The sequence below is a fragment of the Centrocercus urophasianus genome, unplaced genomic scaffold (assembly GCF_019232065.1).
Source record: "Centrocercus urophasianus isolate 14NV4802_14NV808 unplaced genomic scaffold, USGS_Curo_1.0 seq_25, whole genome shotgun sequence".
Lineage (NCBI taxonomy): Eukaryota > Metazoa > Chordata > Aves > Galliformes > Phasianidae > Centrocercus > Centrocercus urophasianus.
Window position 1 is genome coordinate 1,245,052 of NW_024884811.1, and position 21,272 is coordinate 1,266,323.

At 41.8% G+C, this 21,272-nt stretch overlaps 1 protein-coding gene across 3 annotated transcripts in view; it reads right to left on the bottom strand.

Annotated features, from left to right (window-relative positions):
- KANK1 (KN motif and ankyrin repeat domains 1) overlaps positions 1-21,272 on the bottom strand; it is a 103,355-nt gene that overhangs the window by 68,333 nt on the left and 13,750 nt on the right. For all 3 annotated transcript variants that reach the window (XM_042825582.1, XM_042825580.1, XM_042825581.1), the window contains one exon: positions 19,824-19,954. The gene's annotated coding sequence lies outside the window, so the exon portion shown is untranslated. The remainder of the gene's footprint in view (positions 1-19,823; positions 19,955-21,272) is intronic.

Consider the following 21,272-nt stretch of genomic DNA (forward strand, 5'->3'; position numbering starts at 1 on the left):
CTTTCACCAGAATCCTCCTCATGGGTTACGCATGCAGGAGGGCAGCACCAGCACATCTTCAAAAGCAAGTGGATAAATCCTCAGCCCAAAAGGACTTCAGCAGTCTGGAAAGGCAAGAGTAGCTAGTGAAAAGCAAAGAAAACAACAAACTAAACAACAGTATTACTTGCAATTTTGAGAATAGGTGCCTCCTATAGGTTTTTCAGACCTGGAATCGCCATTCCTCAGAATCAGTGTGTGTCAGACAAAGTGAGAGGTGCTCACAATCACTGCAGGATGATTTTTATGTTGAATATTTACTGTCATTCTTATGATTGCTGCAATTAAAACAGATTTCCTATAGAGCTATCCATACTGCCATCTAGTGCAAAGAGTTGTGGGGCTTTTTTTTATTGTTTGTGTGTTTTCTAAAAGAAAGATGTAACTGTTAGTTTTAAGGGAGAAGGTTGCCAGTGTTTCTCCCACACATACCAGTGAAAGGGGATAAGAACTGTAAGGCTTTCCTCTTCTTTCTACTGTGTGGCCAACACAGATCTCCCTCCTTTGCTAACTGCAGACCACAGCACTTAAAGGCATAAGGGAGATAAAAGCTTCTTTGCAGACAGAAATTAGAGTTTATTAATAAATTGGGTATTGGGAACAGAAGAGGTTTTCTGTTCCCTTCTTAATAAGCACACCAATTGCACAGGGTGTGTCTGGGAACCTAATGAAATGCATTCAGCAAGTGTCAGCCCAGAGGAAAAACACGCAGCCTCACCCCAAGAGGGTGGCAGATGTTACGACAAAATTATTGTTTGCATGTTACAGTAATCATTATGCTATGTCTGATGCCAAAGCACCGCTGGCTGTAGTTGCTGCCAGAAGAAATCAACACCAAGAGTCAAACCGTACAGTAAATGCTGCTACTTCCCCGCTGCACTTTACCAAATTGCAAAGGAGAAAAACAATTAAACCCATTTCCAAATCAGGTGCCTGACTTGCATGATGTTAATATCCCTTCTGGTCTGCATCTCGCTCTGCGTACAGCAATGCCTCTGTAGAACAACTGAAAGCATTCAACTCTAAGCAGCTTGCTGTCTCTGTCTCTGTCTCAGAGCTGAACAGCAGGAGTGTGTGCGTATAGAACACAAGTCCCTCACCTCACACCTGGAAAGAGACACCTGTATCAGCAAAAGCTTTATTTAAATCAACAGCCTGCTCAATGCCTTTGCATTTATCTTTTATGCCCCACATTAGTCACTGAAGTTGTACCAGGAGATCTGGTGTCCATTAAACCTGCCCATCAGAGGCTTTCAAGCACAGTGCTCATGCAGTTACTCTGCTCTGCACTGTTCGGAGAGCAACCAAAGTGGCTTTCCTGATGCTGAAAAGAAGCCCCTCAGAACCACAGCCTCCTTCCTGGCTTTCCCTAAGGTAACCTGTCTCTTAGTGGCATCCCAGAGAAGAAATGAAAGCTCTTTGGCTTCCTTATAAAAAAGTTCCAACAATTTACCAAAAACACAAAGGTAGGGAGAGAAGCCTGAAGAGCAGGACCTGTGTATGAACAGGCATCTACAGCTTTTCCGAAAAGAGAAATGAACAAAAAAAAAAACCAACCACCTTTGCTACCAGCACACTCTGAGTGCATTGCGATCAATTGGTTTGGTATAGGTTTTGTGTTGCACTCTAAAAATCCCTGGGAAGAAAAACTGTACAACTGAACAAAGTGGAACATGGTTGTTTTCACTCTGCTGGATCACTGAACAGCCTTGAGAGGCCCAGTCACTGATCAGTGGAGAAACACCAGTCTAACACCTTCCTTCCCAGCTCTTCCACTTAGTAATAGGACAAAGCTTCCTTCAGGAAAAAAGATGGCACTACAGAAAGGGAAACAATGTAGCCCACAGCACTGACAGCCACTGGAAATATCCAGGCACATCCATGACCAGGAGACTAAGCCTTGAGTTAGAAGGACAAGGCAGGAGTCACTTCTACTTAGAGGAGTCTTTTCCTACAGCAGCAGAAAAGCTTTGTCTAAAATTGAACGGATCCATCACCTATAGTCAGGTCTGTCTTCTTTTTAAGAAGAAAAAGATCTCACCTTTCCCAACTTAATGAAACATAAGAGAAGGAGGAGGCCAACAGGTCCATCTGGAAGATACTATGTTGAGAGGACAGCGTTAACCTCCTGGAAGTAGACACAGTCCTGTGAGGCAGCTCTGAGGGCCATCATGGTCATCTCTTACAGCCAAGTCACACAGTCAGCTGTCATCATGACTTTAGGAGACATCAATTTAACTCGCAGCTCCACTCTGCTGTACCTGCATCCACACTAGCCAGTCAGTGGCCACTGAGCCACCACACAAAAGGACCCTACTTGGATCTCCTGGCAGCAAGGGCTCTCAATGGCATTTCTCCCAGCTGACAAGTCCTACTTTAAAGGTGATCAGACAGAGGTGTGGGGAAACAGTTTTGTGGTCTGAGAAGAATAAAGTCTTGGTAACTCCTTGCCCAGCTCATCGCATTGGAAATTCAGGTTTCACCATCTGAAGGCAGAGCTGATGAGTGGTGACACTGATGATACCATAGCAATTAAGAGACCAAACCTGAGCAGCAAGGAGGGAGAGCAATTTCCTGGCAGACAGTAATGTTTCCTCCTCTCTCACACTTACCAAGCGCTATGAAAAGAAAAACAACTCTTTGTTAAATATGTAAAATCCCCAGCCTTTCTGCTAATGTAGGCACAAACAGAACAGGATCTCCCTGATTCTTGCTCTCCTCTTTCTTTTTCAGGGCTAGAAACTCTCAAAATGGAATAAAAAATGTATTTAATAGTTTCTTGATCATGTTTTTACCAGTTTAACAACAAGCCTCTGGCAACAGCAAAGATAACCAGGTATTTTTCCCAGTACTTAGCTGGGAGAGTGATGGAAGAATGGGAAGAGCTGGTATTTACTATACAGAACTTCAGACATTTTATTTTCAGTATGAAGATAGACTTTCAAAATATACCTTGAAACTTAACTGATTTATATGAAAGAAAATTGAAAATTCCTTTAATGGAAAGGGATAATAAATCTTTGGAAAAGATGAACTGGGAATCAGTGTTTCCACATTTCCAAATGCGGGGACGTTCAAGCAGGATGAAGAAAAGTGCAAGTGAGGCACATTCACACAACATAGATAAACTTACGGATGCCCTTGCTACAAGCTGTTGAGCATGACAAAAAGCCCACATCTACTTAAAAGCTGGATAGAAGGAAAAACACAATGTATTTGTACACCAAGGGCTACTGGAAAAGAAAAAAAATAAAACCACCAATTTTCTATGGCTTGAGTAAGCTCCAGACCACAAATTGCTGGAGGCTGGAATCCACAGTGGGAATGCAAAATGTGCCTGCCCCTGTTCCTGTGTGCCCTGGGCACTCTGGTCCCTGCCAGACAAGACTGAACTCTATGGAGCAAGTATGGCATCACAGAGATAAACCACCACCCTGGTTCATTTCTTCCACTACCAGCATTAGCAAAAATGGATTAAAGTTACTGTATTATTTTTCAGTATTCAACTTCATCTTTTTATGGCCAAATGCTTAACTTTACAGGTCTGGAAAGAAGCTAAGAATGGTGTGAAGAGACTATTTCTCAGGACTTCCCAGACAGCTAGATTTTTTTTGTTTTTAAACAAGCGCAGCATTTCCATATCATTTGCAACTACATTTCAAAGGAGGCACAGTTTTTTTTATCCTGTCTCCGCAGACACATGCCAAAACTTATCCAGAATTGCTAACTCAATTTCAAAGACATGGAAATACTTGACTAGCTCTGTCAGGTTGTATGAGAGCGCCCACAGATGGAACTTGTCTTGCGGGGCAGGAGATTGTTCATGTCCGAATAGGGTATTTCACCTATTCAAAGTTACATTTTTTGAGAGAAGCTCAGCACAGAGAGTACTACTGACTAGTAAATAAAGGCCTTTTCTGCACCCACAGGATGTTGTATAGAATATTTGTTCTTCTCAGACAGATGACAGGAAAATCTGCACATCTTTCTAATTAGCATGATTTATGTACACAGTATGTTATGAAAAAGTGTTTGCAAAGAAGGCCATCCTGTTGAACAGAGAGAACATCCTTCAGGGCAGATTTACAGAGATATTACCTGATAGCTCAGTCCTAACGCATTATTCTTGAGAAAAACAGAGGCATTTGCTGCCAACTGCAGTTCCTGCTCATGTCACAGCTGTTACAGAGACTGTTGGGAAAATCCAAAGCTTTCTTTTTTCACTTCCTGGCTTTTCTTTCTCACTAAGTAATGTACCTTGATCATTTCTCCATACAGTGTTTTGGGTTGTTTTTTTTTTTTTTTCCTGTTGAACTACCTACTGCATGAGCCAGGACTTTTGGACTGGGATGGGTAGAGCCCTATGGGAAATCCAAGCCTCTAGAGCAACATTTTCCTGCACAGAATATTCTAAGATTTTAAAGAGCAAAGCCTTTAACACATTTCTTCTGCCCATATCACCTGCAAGCTACCTGTTCCCTATGGTCAGGACAATGCTGCAGCCCCCTGATCAGCTGTCACATAAAGCCAATCCACAACTCTCTGGGGATGTAGGGCTGCACTTTTCTGGCCATGGCTCGAAGCAGCCCACAGTCAGGCCGCTGGTTTCAGACCAGCTATTCAGCAGCTTGGCATGCAGAGGGCATCAAACAGCAAGACTCGGAAATGCAGCACTGCCTCTCAGACATTAGTTGTGTCCCCATCACAAATGCCACAGGGCAATACCCAGATCCAGTAACTATACTTACTGCACAAACTTATGAAACCCACCTGTATTCACCCTTCAGCCCAGTTTGCCCCTTGTGGCTTTCATGCCGTAAGACAGCAAAGCTAGCAGAATGAGTCACATCCTACTGTTTAGACTAATTCACTCACAAATGGCACTGATATCAAAGGACAATTATTTGTATAGAAGTAATTTTGTGCAGTACTAGCACCGCATGTAATTATTATTACCTTTTACAGCTCAAAACAGGCTGGTTAAGAGCAATCGCACTTCCACAGGGCCCTGAACTCTGGAAGCTTTGCCTGACCAGCTGATCACAGGGACCTCAAGAGATCAAGTGCAACCCCCCTGTTAAAGACCAGTCCACATGCAGTATGTTTCTGAGGTATTGCAACTCCTCCCTGGACCTACTCAGCATTTTGAGAACACTGACCAAGGGACACTTTATCCTGCAAAGCAGACATTGCTGGGAGGGTGAAGGAAGGTGGCAACAGGGTGTAGAGCACCCCAGGCTAACACTGCACTGAGTGCATACTGCTGAGCTACAACTCATGGGAGGCACCAGGAATTAGGAAGAATATTGTGAAAGCATGATGTGGCCATCTTTCCCACAGACCAAGAAGGTAGGAGTGTAGTGGTCCTATAGGGATGACTGCAGAAGCAGGCTGGGATGCAGCCCACTTGGGTGCTCCCTAGCAGAGGTGTTTACCACAGCATATCTCTGTCTTTCTTGTATTTCCAGACTGTTGGCATCAACAGCCCACAAATGAGTGCCAAGGTCTGCTGCTCCCTGCTCCAACAAGAACGTTTCTGGCAGCGTGGATATAGAAGGCCCAGAAACCCTGGGATCCTTCCCATCATAAATCTCTGCCTTTAAAGCTTTCATCCATGAAGCAAGCCAATCTTCTGACACCCTGCAGTTTAGTTAGAAAACTTACTATTATTATTTTGGGAGATGCTTGTGCTTTTTATGTGTAAATACCAGGAGACAGTAGAGAGACCAATGGAATTCATCAAGACACCAACATACAGGAAGAGCCAACTCTAAGATGAAACTTTTAACCTTGCTACTGAAGACTTGGATACAAATATATGCAAAGAGTGACTGAAAAATTCAGGTACAAGGAGTTCTATTTCTGTTCTTGCTGTTCTCTAAAACAGAGAACACCTCGTAATCCTCTTCAAAAATAAAGTCTGCAGTAAACACAATGTTAACAACAACAAAAGACTTTCAACCCAGCCAAATTATCTTTCCTGTGTAGACAGAGTTTAGACTAATTTTCCCATAATGACTGTGTGCCTAAGGTTTTCTGTTTTTTTTTCATACATTATATACATACACACCTGGTGGTAGGCTTATAACAAAAAATTATGAAAATACTCTCAAGCATAAACCACAACACTGTTGAGATAACACTTTCATAACAAAAAAAACCCCAAACCCTTTTGTCCAGTGAAACAGCTGTCAGCTGCTAGTCTGCAATGATTGAAGCTATGCAGCAAACTTAACTGCACATCCAGAGTATAAAGTAAGGATCAAGTACACAAACTGCCCTTCAAAAATTATAGCATTCCATCAGTATTAAATATCGTGAACCTGCGTGTACTGTTGCTAAAGGCACAAGGGGAATCACACATATCTGAGCCAGTAAAAAATTTATGTCCACTGAAATAAGAAAGTTATCTACATACTGTCCGTGAGGCCATGAAGGCACCAAAGCCACAAGAAATAGCACTATTCTTTGTAGCTTATCTCTGCTTTGCTACCAGTAGAAGGTTCTCAAGATCTCAGATTCTCTGGAGCTTATCTCCTCCCTTACAGAAACCTAATCCAGCAGTACAACTTTCCTTGGGAATGACATTCGATAGAAATGGCCAAAGAGACAAGTTCCAGTTTCCTCCAAGACTTCTATTAAGTGTGATCTGTGCACAGACAAGAGCATTGTTAGGCAAAGTAAACTGCCAGATCTGCCATCTAGCCCTCCTTATACTCTCTAGCTCCTGAGAGGACATTGTGCTGCTCCTCCTTTCATTCTTCCAGAAAGTGGAACTTTGTCTCATGTAGTACATGGCCAAAGCAAGCCAATGTTTTCTGTGGGCACCCACAAAAATCTAATTTGAAGGAGGGATCCATAACGCTTGCAAATAATGCCCAAAGCTACGTTTTACTGCTGTCCGAGGGGTAAGGCTGGGGAAGAATACCATGCATTCTATACCATACAGCTTTAATCTTGTTCCTCTCAATCACAGAATGACAGAATCACAGAATTGTAGGGTTTGGAAGGGACCTCCAGAGATCATCGAGTCCAACCCCCAAACCTTCAGAGCAGTACCAGTGGCAGTGCACACATCCAGCAGCGCTTCCTCTGCAGGGAGGACTGTTAGCCTAGCCAGGACAGACAAAGCATATAATAGTCCACCTAATTATTATCAGATATTTGAATTGTAATCACTGTTCAGAGTTGCTCGTGGATTGGGACAGGATAGTTTACTCCACTGTGCCCACAGATTGAGAAGCACATGTATTCGCTGCTACTTTCAGAGGGGCTGCCTCATTTCCATACCAGATTTCAATTCAATACTCAGAGCAAGCACTGAGTTTTAAAGCAGACTTGCTCCACTTAGATAGGTTTTGTAATCCTTTCTAGTGCTTTCACTACCTTTTCAGCTTCTTATGAAAAGGACAGTTTTCGTAATGGAACAACATACTTATCTTTCAGTGCCTCCATAACAGACAGTAGTGCTATTTTCTAGATATCTTACAATCTCAGTTGTAGAGATTAACAGAAAACAGTTTGTAAACAACAGACAAAGAATGATATAGCGAAGTACTGCAAAGCTGTTCAACAGCCAGAAAAACCTGCTGGTGTTTGATGAAGTCTGAAGTTCTGACCTCTTGTGTTCTCATTTGTGTGACCGGACACAAATACAACTAATGCCTTTTAATGTTAGCCTGCACACAATTGAAAGCATATGCACCATAACAGAGCCACATAATGGGCACTGCAGGCTACATCCACTGAGCATAAGTCCTATCCTTGGAACAGATTTCTCTAAATAGTGAATATAACAATGGTTTTCTTCTGCAGAGCTGCATGTGACTTTGGGAACTGGATTGCAAAAATCTCCTCCTCCTGATCTGCACAGTAATTTGCCACTTCAGAAAAGAAACTCAGTTTAAGTAACAAAAGCACAGTAGTAATTTGCCATCAAAAAGCTGACTTCCCTTTTTAAACAAGCACACTTTTATATGAACAATGCTATAGTAAAGAAAAGAACACCTTCCTTCTCAAAAGAAAAACAAAAGCCAATGGATTTCAAGTCTATAGGTCACCGCTGAAGTAATACCTCCTATTTATTTCCATGGTAAGTTCAACAGGTACAAAGCACACAATAGCACTATTTAATAGAGCAAGTTCTCAGCTGCAAAACACTCTTTCTCTGTGTAGTCAACACCACTAGCCAATTCATGCAGATGAGCTGATCAAAACGCTCTTCATTTTGCAGTGTGACAGCTGTGTATAGTCATTTGGAACATGGCTTGTCTTTCACATTGCCACTGCCACTGCTGAAACACACCACTCACCTCCTCACTGTGCTCACATTCACTGTTTGGTACCCATAGAATTCAGATGTTGATGAATGTCAGTGGGTGCTATTTTTTTCTGCATGGAAGAATTCAACAACACACCTTTGCTTGATTCACACTTCCCTGTCAGACACCAATTTTTCAGTGTCCCTCTGCTGCCATCTGCCACACAGCAGCAACATGTAATGGAACATTGCTGGGAAGGCTCAGCCTCTATGCCGTACCACCATCTGCCTCTGTTGTGGTGAGCCAACATCATAACATAGGAGGCAATGCTTTTAGATATTTACTTATAAGGACTGCTCCATCTGTACCCTGTGTACACCAGAAGTGCTTGAAGAGCTTCAGCAGGGATCCTAACTTCTGCTGTGTCATGAAGAGGTCACAGGTACCCAAGATGAACAGCAGCCAGAAACAGCTTTTGTCACTTACTTCAGATGAACAAGCAGGACCTTGGACATGCCTCTCTCTAACAGAATATGCTGATGGACTGACTTTTGCATGAACAGCTACTATCTCCTACAATTACCAGTATAATTTCATTCTCCACTGCCTAAGAATTAAAATTGCTTCTGCAGCTGTACACTGAAACCTCAGATGCAACCCTTCCCCGTGCAAAGAACGAAACAGTGAGTATCAAAACAAAACAATTAAAATGAACTGCTATTACCACACAGTTCTGTCCTGTTCCTTACATAGGCTCTGGCTAAGTCTTGCTCATCTGATTTGTTTACCACAGCACAGTTTTGTTCTGGCAGGTTGGTCTCTGCTGCGGCGTGTTGCACTTAGCACAGCTCCCATCTGAACTCTTACTGCCCTGCCATGACAGTTCCCCATCTCCTAGACAAGGAAACTCCACCAGCTAGACGTTCACAGTCCCACAGCTAGATCTGTTCCCCTTGTAGCTTGCCATGCAAAGGCAAAAGCATGGTGCCAGTCAAGAAAACAAGGCTGCGGTGCCTCCTTTGTGACTGCTGCTGCTACCACAGCGCTCGGCCTACATCTTCCAGCCACAGTCCGTTCCTCTCCCCCCTGCCCAGACAGCCTTGACTACTGCCTGTGAGTGGTGCATTGCACAGGAGACCTACTTTCACAGGTGCCATTGGCTAACAAAGGAGGCAGTGAATCTGTGCCACCGGTGTCACACCAAGCACAGGCCCACACTGTGCTGCTCCTTGCTACAGAAGAGCCTGCAGCACAGCACTCGCATAATGGCCCTCTTTTTGTTTTTAAACCTCACGCTAAAGAAAGATTCATGTTTTATAACCCTGTAACTATGGTGCTGTTGGTGTGACAGGACACCGTGGATGCGCTCATGAACAAAGAGCAGCCCAGAAGGAGCCATCTGCCACAGCACTATCACCCAGCACCCACTGCCAACCCCAAGGCTAGTCCTGGGACACACAGCCTTGTCCTACCAGCACCCTAACCAAAGCTAGCCAGCAAACCATGTGTCATCAGTGCAGCAAAGCTGTCGCTGACTGCTCATGACAGGAGATTCCTCAAAAGCCTTCTTCACATCTGCTCTGTGATGTGGTATGTTAAGAGTGCTGTGGTAGTAGCACAGTTCACTGAATTGTTAATTCACTTCATGGACATCACTTCTTTCTGCTCCAAAGGGAACACGGGAAAAAGAAGAGACACTGTGGTAATACCTGTGGATAGAGTTATTGAATTAAAAGGTCTCTCCAAAGCATCCAGTGGAGAAAATACACGGAAGACAAAAAAAAAAACCAAAAACAAAAACCCACAGAAAATACAAAAAAAATAAGGAGTGGGAAAAAAGCAAAGTTTTTTTTTCAATATGTAAAAATGTAAATTCTCTTATGAGGCAGCAAGAGCCTTAACAAACCAACAACATCTAATGCACATTTCTTGTATTTTCAGTGCAGCTCTTTTTTTTCCACCATTATTCATTTCTCCAGTCCAACCATTGTATTTATTGAAGTTTACAGAAACAAAAACAGCTGTAGGCTACACAGGTTACCTGTGTATCAACACATTCCCTACATAAACTATTTTAACCACATTATTACTACAGAAAAACTCCCATAGCTTATATTTTGGATTTAAAAACTGTAACAAATTAAAGCCTTCCATAATTAGACAACTTTTTCCAGTAAATTCCTCCCCAGACTGATCAAAAGACAGCCATTCCTGTCCTAGGATGTATCCTCTCCACTGCTGGTAATTCATAGAAGTTATCCACTACATAGCCTTTATTCAATACTCCTCTTTATACAAGGTCTCAAGATTCTCTTTTTATGTGGTCCTCCTGAGTATTTATTGTTCATATGGAGAGTACATGCATCTGGAGCTTACAGTTCAGAGTTCTCTGTAATACAACTACTGTTAGTCGGTTTATCTGATTTGTGCAAATTATCTGTACCAGTACTCTCAAAGAGCCTTTCAGACATGCCAACCCAAGAAGAAAAAATTTTGTCATACAGTGAGGCAACCTTCCATCACCTACAGAAGAAGCATGAAAGTCAGCCTCCGAAGCTCAACTAAAACTTATGATATTCCTTTCAAAATCTGAGCTTTACAGCATGCGTATACTAGCAATCCTAAAATTAAGAACAACTGCCCATCTCTAAAGCAAATGTACAGATCTCCACAGAATTATTCCACTTGCATTGAAAAAAAGCTCCGTGAGACAGGTTAACGTCACAGCCAACGTTGGACTCTCATGAGTAGGGTTAGATACTCTTCTTGGGGGCAAACCTAATGCAAAAGAAGTGCGTAAGCCTGAGGAGTGAACCAGCAGAAGAAAATGTTTCCTCTCTCAATTTGTTCAGACTACAGTTCATTGCTTATGCACATCCCGTGTTCTTTAGTTTGTGAGACTGTTTTTGCCATCAAGATTCCTTGAACTCCTGAACGCTTCATTTTCATAACTATCAAAAGAGAAAGCTTATTTCCAATACCATCCAATTACCGAGCAACCACTGGCAGATCATAATTTGTTTCAGATACCTTGCAAAGGACACAACCTCTCAGCAATCTCCCCTTTTCAACATAAATGTTGCTATGCTGTCCAAAGAGAGATTCACCTTGAAGTGACTGATCCTTATACCTGCACGTTTTCAATTAAAAACCAATCCCATTTAGCCAGCCTTAACCTAGCTACACTATTATACATTTAAATCCACACTTACTTGCTTAATCTGATCTCAACCATGACTAAAAGCTATTTTATAGGCACATTTAACGCACAGCTGAAAGTTAAGTAAATACACACGTAGAAAATGAGATGCATACTTCTGCTGCCAAGTTACATCAAACAAGCCAAACTCCTCCCTGACTAGAAATTCCATTAATTATTACAAGTTTGAAAGGCACTCTCCTGCTTTCTCCATTTCTCTTTAAAATGCCAAGAACCTTCTTGAAATACATCATTTTCTCCCCCTCTTAAAACAGAGGGAAGCTGGTACTTAATTTTATACTGAAGAATTCAGAACAAAATGAAGAGAGCAGTTAACATGAAGTGATGTGACAGAAACAAGTTGAGATACCAGCATTACTCACCAGTGAGCAGTAAGCTGCCAGAAAACACCTTCCCCTCCTTTCTACAATTTTTAATTTGGCCAGAACTTGCAATAATCCATCCTTCCCCAAAGGCAGATTTAAAATGAGATGTCTTGCCACCCTTCTGCATTTGGCATGAGAACTGTTTTTCCCTTTGGGAGTCATGGCCAGATTCCAGCATCTCTGAAAATATACTTTCCACCCACTCTTTTGAAGGTGTTCAGTAGCTTGAAAATTAGTTTGGGAAAAAAGAAAGTCAGAAAGACAGCATTACCTACTCACTTTTCAGAGAATTAACCCAGAGGTTGTGTAGAATGGTATAAGCCTAATGGCTATTAGTCACTCCTAATACTGAGCCTTTTGCACACTGTTGTGCAGATGTTGCCCTTCTCAGTCCTCCAGGAGGAATGAGCAGAGCAACACACACCACAGAGGGAGAAGCTACTGGAGAACACAGCCAGAGCCTCAAGTTGGTGACTTGGCTGCACTCTGCTGTGACAACTCGTAAGTCCCTGTGTTTAGATCTTTCTGGTGTGCATGCGACATCGTTAACATCTGGACTTCCACACAGACATTTGTGAAGCAACAGCATGCATCTGGTTCCCTGTGCAGCCTTCATTATCAAGGAAAACATGTTTTACCACTGCTGATTCATCTCTACTGAGGTCCATCATCAGCTGCATGCCCTGCATGGCAGCAGGGCAGCAAAAGATTTCAGAAAACAGGCAAAGCATGTAAGGCAGGCAGCGAAAGCTGGAACACAGCTCACTTAAAGTCACTTTTGATTTCACTCCAGAGAAAATCTCATTTCCATCTCAGGAGCCCATTTAAGTACAATTTATGTGGAGCCATTTATTTCAAAATTATTGGAGAAAAACTTCCTTCACAACACACTAAGCACTATCATAACTGATGTTCTCTTAACATGGGATTTTTCCAGCCTCAAAAATCTGTTCTGTGTTTAGCTTTACTTTCCAGCACTGCCTTTCTTGTACAGGTACTACAGAAACCTATCAAAACCACAGTATAAACAGAGCAACATAAATAAAAGTCTGCACTGAGAGCACAATATTCCAGGCGCACAAGATATCCTGGATTAAACTGGAAATAATATAAGTAAGAAACCTTGAAGAACATCTGAGGATTATGCTAGATCCAGAACTTACTTACCTTCCATTTGAAAGCAAACTGCAGCAACTGAAAAAAATAGATCATGCTTCAGATACTTAATTTGCAGTGAGGCAACTCATAACTGCTTATTCAGTTATTTTGTAATTAGTTGGAGGCGCAGCCATTCTCTCAAACAACACAGCTCAATTTCTATCTACACAGCACTTTTCCTGCTACTTCTAACCACGTTTGTTTATACCACATACAGCTTAGCCATGTTTGTATTAATGCACACTGGGAAAAATTGTGCAACCATTCTAGCACACCTCATTAAAAGTAGCATGAAAAGGAGGAAAGGTGAGGAAAGAGGAGGCAGAGGACAGCAGAGCGCCCAGAGGCTGTATGTACTACCTAGTAGATGGGTAATGCTCTCAGGCATACTGGTGAGTCTCCAGCCAGTAGGGAGAAGAGGGCTGCGAACTGCTTTGCTCTCCACGAAAGGAAAGGGTTCACCAACTTCACTGCACAAATGTAGCTTCCAGAAGGACAAAGCAAGGTTATTTATAAGGTCACTGGGCAAGGACGTAGCTCCACTTACAGCATGTTCTGCACAAAATTCACTGCTCTCACAGCTGAAATGTAGTTCGGGCTATATTTTTACTGAAGGTTCTTACTAAGAATCAGTTTATATCACTGCAGGAGTCCTCTCAGCAGGTAACAGCATTACTGTCATAACAATTCCATAAAATAAGCAGACAATTAATTATCCTGCAAATTTGGTAGAGAGGAATGCAACATAAAAAGAAAAAGAACAGCTTCTGCAAGTGTACCTGTGAGACACAAGATACCCTATCACCTGGCAGGAAGAGCTTGGACTGCAGACAAGAACTGAGCTGCTCCCTGCAAAAACACCGATCCCACCCAGGGCTTCATGTGGTGGTGCGGCAACAAACTGCCACGCTGCAGGCTTAAAACAGGGAGGCAAGCAGTGCACAAGGCGGCTGCATTGCAACCAGGACAGGTTTTGCAGTGCTAATCAAGCCAGAAAGAGACTGCTGAAATTTGTCCCACCCAAACTAGTTTTATGCATCTTTTTGTACCAAGTGAAAGGAGAATGGAAAGAGCAGGTGCTTCCCCCCTCATATTAGAGCGTGCAGCAACTTGTCACAGACAGAGCACTTGGTGCTACATCTGGGTAGGGATGGATGCAACACCTTCTACCCCATGCTTTTAAAAGCAGTACATTGAGTGTCTTTCAAAAAACAAAAAACAAAAGTGTATTCAATTCCTGTTCTAGACATAAAAAAGTCAGTATCTTGTATTTTGATGCAGCTGAAAAGGAACTAGCAATGATACATAAAAAAAAAAATAATCAAGAAGTTTTTTAGAAGTATGCAAGTGTCCAATTGCTTGTATTTTCTGTACAATCAAATCAATTTTCTACCAGTACAGAATTTTTAGTTGCCAACACTGTGCCTGAGTTACAGATGTTTCATCCACAGGATGCAATAAATGGATTCAATCAGATGATCTCTGGAAAACCTATTCCCTTTCCACAACAGCCTTCTAAACAAGCCACAGAATTCATTATCTTTGTCACCAAAACTATCTACACCAAGTTGTTGATGCTTTTGTTTAAATCCTCACAGCCCCATGCCCTCCTTAAGATAAATGACTGTATTATTACTGAAGGAGTTAGATTTACAAAGTCAGTAAGAATTCTGCATTTTAATCATTTGCATTTGATTTACCCCACAATTTCCATCAGAAAATAAACTTTAAGAACGAGTTATTCTTAATGTAAATCCTTAGCAGGACTCTCTAAATCATGTTAGGCCTTCTCTCCATTAATTTTTCCCGCCTCCATTTTGAAACCACGCAACCAGCCCAATTACTTCCTTATTTAAAACTTCTCATCTTTCAAGGCTGTAAAAATAGAGAAAGCTAAACCAATACATAGCAGTTCCCCACAGAATAAAGCACTATAAACATCAGTTCAGCTTCTGAAGATCATGTACATTCGTGTTTTGCTACCTTAACATTGCATAAGGAAAAAAAAAATAAATCTGTACACAGAGGGTTTGAACACTTCTATTGAAGAATATATTATTCTACTGAAGAAAACTGAAGTACTCAGACAGAAAGAGCAAAATAAGTCACTATGCAAACTCAGTGTTTGTTTGCCACAAATTGTACATTCCTACTGTGATACAGGAATAATAATAGTCTGTCATAAGCTATCATTCCAGAAATTATAGCATAAGAAGCTTCAGAGTTATTTGCTGGAAAGACAGACTTCGATAGATTTACCAACAAGTTCCTTTTTTATTTATCACTACTTTATTTACTTATTAGATTCCAGTCTGTTGAGCAGCTCATTGTATGTTTGTTCAACTACACGGAAAGAACCATTCAGTTTATAGCACTGCTTTATATGTAAATCAAGTTCTGAAGACACTCTACTAATCTTAGATGTCAAAGGGAAAAATATATTGTGAAATTTAAGACGGTTGAGATTTTTCATAAACTCAGAAGGAACACTGGAATTACATAGCACACCTGACTCACAGTAAAGCATTTTCTCCAAGCATGTGTCAAATCATGTATATTAAAGGATTTATTTATTTTGAAATTTACTGTAACACCTTGAGCGCTTCTGAGTACTGTGACAATTTTAAATTCTGTCCTCTGCATACAGTCAGACTTACTGTCTTCCTAGCACTGGAAACAAGCACTGAGCTTGTTTCTTCTCTGTGGATACATTTCTATCGTATTTACTTGTATTGGAGAAAAAAGCAAACTTCCCACCCACACAAATCAAGATCCAAGAGCAAATTCAGAGACATTTTGCAGCCAATGGGGAAGAAAAAATAATCCTAAATCAGCCAGCTGTTGCACTAACAACATCAAGTAAAGGAATTGTGGAGCTCATTCTACCCTTTATCAATAATGCATGGCTGCACACAGACAATTTATAGCTGTTTTCCATAACTAGGTATTGTGTAGTACTAAATTAAGTCTACAAAATTCAAGGACAGTCCACCCACACAGCTACTGTAAGCTAGCCAGGCCACTCTGAATAAACATTTTAAAGGCATAAAGTGAGTTTTATTAGCATGCTGAGCCACAGCTCTCAGTGGACAAAGCATCTCCTTTAGAAAAGTAAAAGTACATTTAGCAGAAGCCGAGATCAGTTGCTCTTATGCCTTACATATGAAGAGCTTAAAAGGTTATATACATGCGACAACTCAAAACCTTGGATTTATTTAAACTAAAACCTGAAGCAAGAGAAGAATTTATTTTCAGTACTGGAAATTGATTACCAGTCTCTAGAAATCATAAGGCAGGGACTGAACTGCTCAAGTCCTGATAACAAAAGAGCTAAGGAAAAAAGATGGTTTTGTTTACATTTAGGTAGCCCTAAAGATTAACAATTTTTTTTTTTAATCCTTCACATATCATAAATCAGAAAAGCACAGGCAGGGCTTTCATCAGCATAAAGAACTTGTTATCACACCAATATTTCCTCATTACATTTACAGCAGCAGTAGACAAGCTGGAAGTGGGGTTCCTCAGCAGGCATCTTTAAGCCAAAGATGGTAGAGCACAACCCAGTTATGTTTGGTCAGTCCTGTCTTCATGCCATAGCAGTCTCAGCACGTAACTGAATTACACTGCATATCTGAAACATGAGCATTAAAGCACTCTGAACACAAGAGCTGGACAACAGTAGCAAAAAGATGCTGCCACCAAGTCTGTGCATTCAGGTTCCACACAGGCTCTGCTACCGCGGTCACCAAGAAACCTCAAAGAATCACTTTATTTTGGCTTCCAGTGCCTAGTCCAGGTGCACAGCATGGATGGCAGCTTCACCAGGAGGTGGGTTTGGGTCACACTGCAAGCTTCTGCAGCTGTTTCTGCTACCCATCATCTCTCCAGAGACATCAGCAAGGATATTTGGGATGATCTTCATACAAGCAATGATCCACTTCAGACAGGAGCCCACATGTCTCTCCAGGTAGTTGGTGTGATAAGAATGTCCCTGCCTGGAAAACTGCGTATGGGAGGGTGAAGAGAGTAATACAGCAGAGCTGGGCTGTGTGACTGGTTTGTAGCACACTGAGCACAGTCAAAGCTATGAGCAGGAGGGATGTAAGGGACAGTACTTGTGTCACATCTCTTACCAGCTAATCATGTGGATATGTCTGGCCAAATAAGAGATGTCACTGAATTTGTGGGCATGAAGAGGAAGACAGCTGATCAATGACAGCTGGATTTGCAAAATTGAGTTTTCTAATGCAGGTCTGCAGTGTTATGTAACAAAATCTAACTTCACCTACAATGAGTTCTTAAAACTCATAAACCTTTGTAGATAACCAGAGCTTCATCAATTATTGTGAAAGTGACTTAACTGCTCCAGTGAGCCCAAAAAATTCTGGAAGCAGGGAATCAGGTTTGACTAAGCTTCAATACAACCTGTGCCACAGCAACAAATAACTCCATGTTTGCTGAAGTTGCTCCTATACTGTACCCCTGTGAAAGCACAATGTCTGCAGGCAGAAACTATCCTGGATTATGTTGTACCAAGATCTAGTCACATTTGTTATTAAGTCTGTCTTCCCCATGAACAAGTTGAAATGTAAAAACCTACACTAAGGAATGTAGCTGCTAGTATTTTTAGTTAAATCAGCCAGGAAGAGAAACCACAAGGTTTAGTAGATCGAGGTCCTGCTGTGAAAAACAAAATTGTTAATCTGAAGTCTGAGGAGACTGGAGTGAAAGAAAATACTGGTTTAAATGAAGGCTGCAAGCCCTGGCATTGAAAAATCCCGGACAATCCCAGTGAGGTAACTTTGGCTTTATAAAAGTTAATTTTATGAAGCCTGCTGTTTCTCCCCCCATTACCACACACGATCATGGAATTCAGCACAGTTCAGAGAAGCACCAAATGGCATCATTAAGCACTCTGTAAGGGGGATGCTAACTTACAACTCACAGATCCAGCATTACAGCAGCCATGCTAGTATGTCAGAGCAGCAGAGCACCTGTGTGAACCTGAGATGAACACTCCGCTGTCACAGCCCTGTGACAAGAGCTGAAATTGGAGGAGTCTGCCCCTTAGCCATGACGTTGCATCCCATCAGTCCCACGAAGGAGCCAGGTAGTCACTGCTACTTTGGCTCTGTGACAGCTGGCACAATTTTTCCAGCCTTTCTGCACTCACACTCTTCTTTGGTCTGCATACCTTCTTAAAATTTCTTCCTTTCCCACTCTGCACCTCATATACCCTCCCACATGTCCCCCCCAACAATCAAAGCTGCAGCTACTCATACCAAATAGAATCATAGAGTCATTCAGTTTGGAAAAGACTTTAAAGATCAAGTCCAACCACAGCTTAACCATACTACCCTAACTCTCACAGCCCTCTGCTAAATCATGTCCCTGAGCACCACATCCAAATGGTTTTTAAACACATCCAGGGATGGTGACTCAACCACCTCCCTGGAGAGCCTATTCCAGTGCTTAACAACCCCTTCTGTAAAGAAGTTCCCTCCCTGCACAGTGTGTCAGGTCAGGGATGAGCACAGCCATCCAACACATCCCCACCCCCTCTGCCCAGAAGGCTGTGCTTGGCTGTGTGTGCAGCTCTCCACAGCCAGGGCATGGCTGTGGCCTGCAGCCACACAGGAACTGGAAGAAACCTCACCGCAGTGGCAAGTCTCCTTATTTAGCCTTTTCTAAGGAGTTTCTTCTCCATACAGCCCCGCCATGGGGCCTAGAAGCAGTTATGGGTGCTTTGACCTAGCAGTTATTTGATAACAGAAAAGGCATAAGTGCCTTTCCTAAAGAAAAGTAGGAGTGAGAGACCAGAACTGGTGCAAAAGGAACTAGACCGAGGTCTGCCTTCACAAGACAGCACTTAAACTGCATTGAGCTACCTCAAGCAGTGACCAGAGACACATATTTACCGTTGAAGAGATAAGTTCTAGATGATCTGTCACCCAAACCCACAGCACACCACATTGCATGCAACAAAGAGGGAGACAGTAGTTCCTTAAAGTAAATAAGGAGTCAGTGATTACTCCTGAAAACAGCTAAACATGAGGGAACCCAGGGGCTCAGTAGCAAAGAGGCCCTTTATGAAGCAATTAGTTCCCTGGACTTGGCTTACCACAAGCTTAATTCAAGCACAGCCCCTGCTTACTCAGATGCCTCTGCAGTGAAAAGATTATGTTGTGCATATGGGTGCACAACACAGCTGGTCAAAAAGCACAGCAGCACTACCATGGAGCAGAAATACAGATATGAACCTGAACAGATAGGTGCAAAATACAGGTATGTACAAATTAATGAAAGCGATGACAGTGCAAAACCTCTAGCTGGAGAATGCTCAATTAAGTCAGCTATAGTTCTACAGTTTCATCTGGTTTTTAATGTCTTCGGTTTTTCTTACCTGTATTTTTTTTGGTGAATAACATGTCTCAAGCCAACATCCCACGGAGACAGAAGACTAAATCTTTTCACTACTAAAACTTTATTAATATGTAGGGAAAGCTTTAAGGCAGTCTAATGAAAGGGTATATGTATAAATAGAACTGGTCATCCAAGGAAAGATAACAAGTTATTTCTTCATTGCATCATTTTTTAGCTTACTGAGGTGATATTTTATCCTTAGAGGCAAATACTGACAGTCTGGTCCAGTGTTACACACAGTACAGAAACCACAACAGTATGATTTACTATGGAGTCAGAGATGGACTGGGACAGTCCATGAGACCATATCTTCATATTCATCATCTTCCCTATTTCCCCTAGCAAGTCAGATCTTACCTTAAAACACTGTAACAAATGCCAGTCCTCTGCTCTTTCAGGCCTTTCTGAAGATAAGAAATAAATGCAGAAGATTCACCTAGTTCAGTAATTCAGCATCTGACAGCACATTCAGGAACCCAAAAGTCATCCTACAAGAAAAGAAATGAAAAGCAAGTAATCATTATACATGTTGGGCAATATATCACATGCTTAAAGCTGCAAATGCCTGGTAAAGCCATGCTGCTAAACAATAACAAAATTAACCTTTCATATCTGTGACTATCCTATCATTTTTGGCTTCCAAGATGTAACTCACATAAGCAGTATTTTGATTACCACACCCTGAAGAGAAAGCACACATCTTGCAAAAGACATCACTCTGTAGTGCTTTCCCAGTTAAAATCCTCTTTGTTCAAACAACAGTCCGTGTGAATGCACAGAAACAAAGCTTGGAGACGACAGGACACACCAGCCATGTCGGTTAGGGAAACACAGCAGTGTACAGAAATGCAGAAGTCCATGTGAGCTAAGCAGTAAAACTGTGTAATTTAGGATGTCTCTGCACATGAAAGACATGGAAGCATTTTATAGACTGCAGTAGGCGAGGAGATGATTGTCTGCTGTCCCATTTCCCTGAGCAGCCTTTATTAGAATTCTTATCATACAGGGATTTGCACATACTTCCAATGGCTATAAAGATGCTTAGACTGCAGTTAACTTCATGCCTGCACCACTCTCTGGAATGTAGGACAGTTCTTCCCTTTTCTTCCACAGCAGTTCAGATAAGATGTTCTGCCAACAACGTTTAGACAACTTATTTCTGACTTCTAACTTGCTCGGCCTGTTTTAACTCAAAAAAGCAAGCTTCCCAGAACACGAGTGCACAGAGACACCAAGGCCCGTGTTCTGGCACTGATACATCCCACCATGCAATCACTCACAGGTAAAGTCCAAGGCAGCTGCACACCAAGGCAGTGCTGGAGACCCACCATATGCAAATGTTGACATTTACACAATGCTGCGAGGACCTCTGATAGCTACCTAGTGATGAGACAGGAGAACAATCTCTGTCCAGTATGGCTGCAAGAGTTCTGAAAATTTCTCCCCCCTTCCTCCCCCAGTTCAAAAGACACATATCATCCATGTTTTAACTGCATGTTTCACTAAAGCTTTGGTATGAGAACATAAAACATTTCTGACCCAACCTGTTAGGCTTACACGTCTGTAGTTTTATGGAATACAAAATAATTTTTTTTTTTTTACTATAATACACCAGTACTCAAAACAAGTCCTCAAAATATATCAATGCATCCACATGTGGGCTGTCCTAATCCCACACTGTTTACAGAACAGCCTACTAAGGGAAACTGTCTTCACAAGCTAAAATATCACTTATTTTTCTTCAGACACAAAAGCTCACAATCCCAACTTGCAAGACTCAATCCTATCATGCAAGAAGTTGCACAG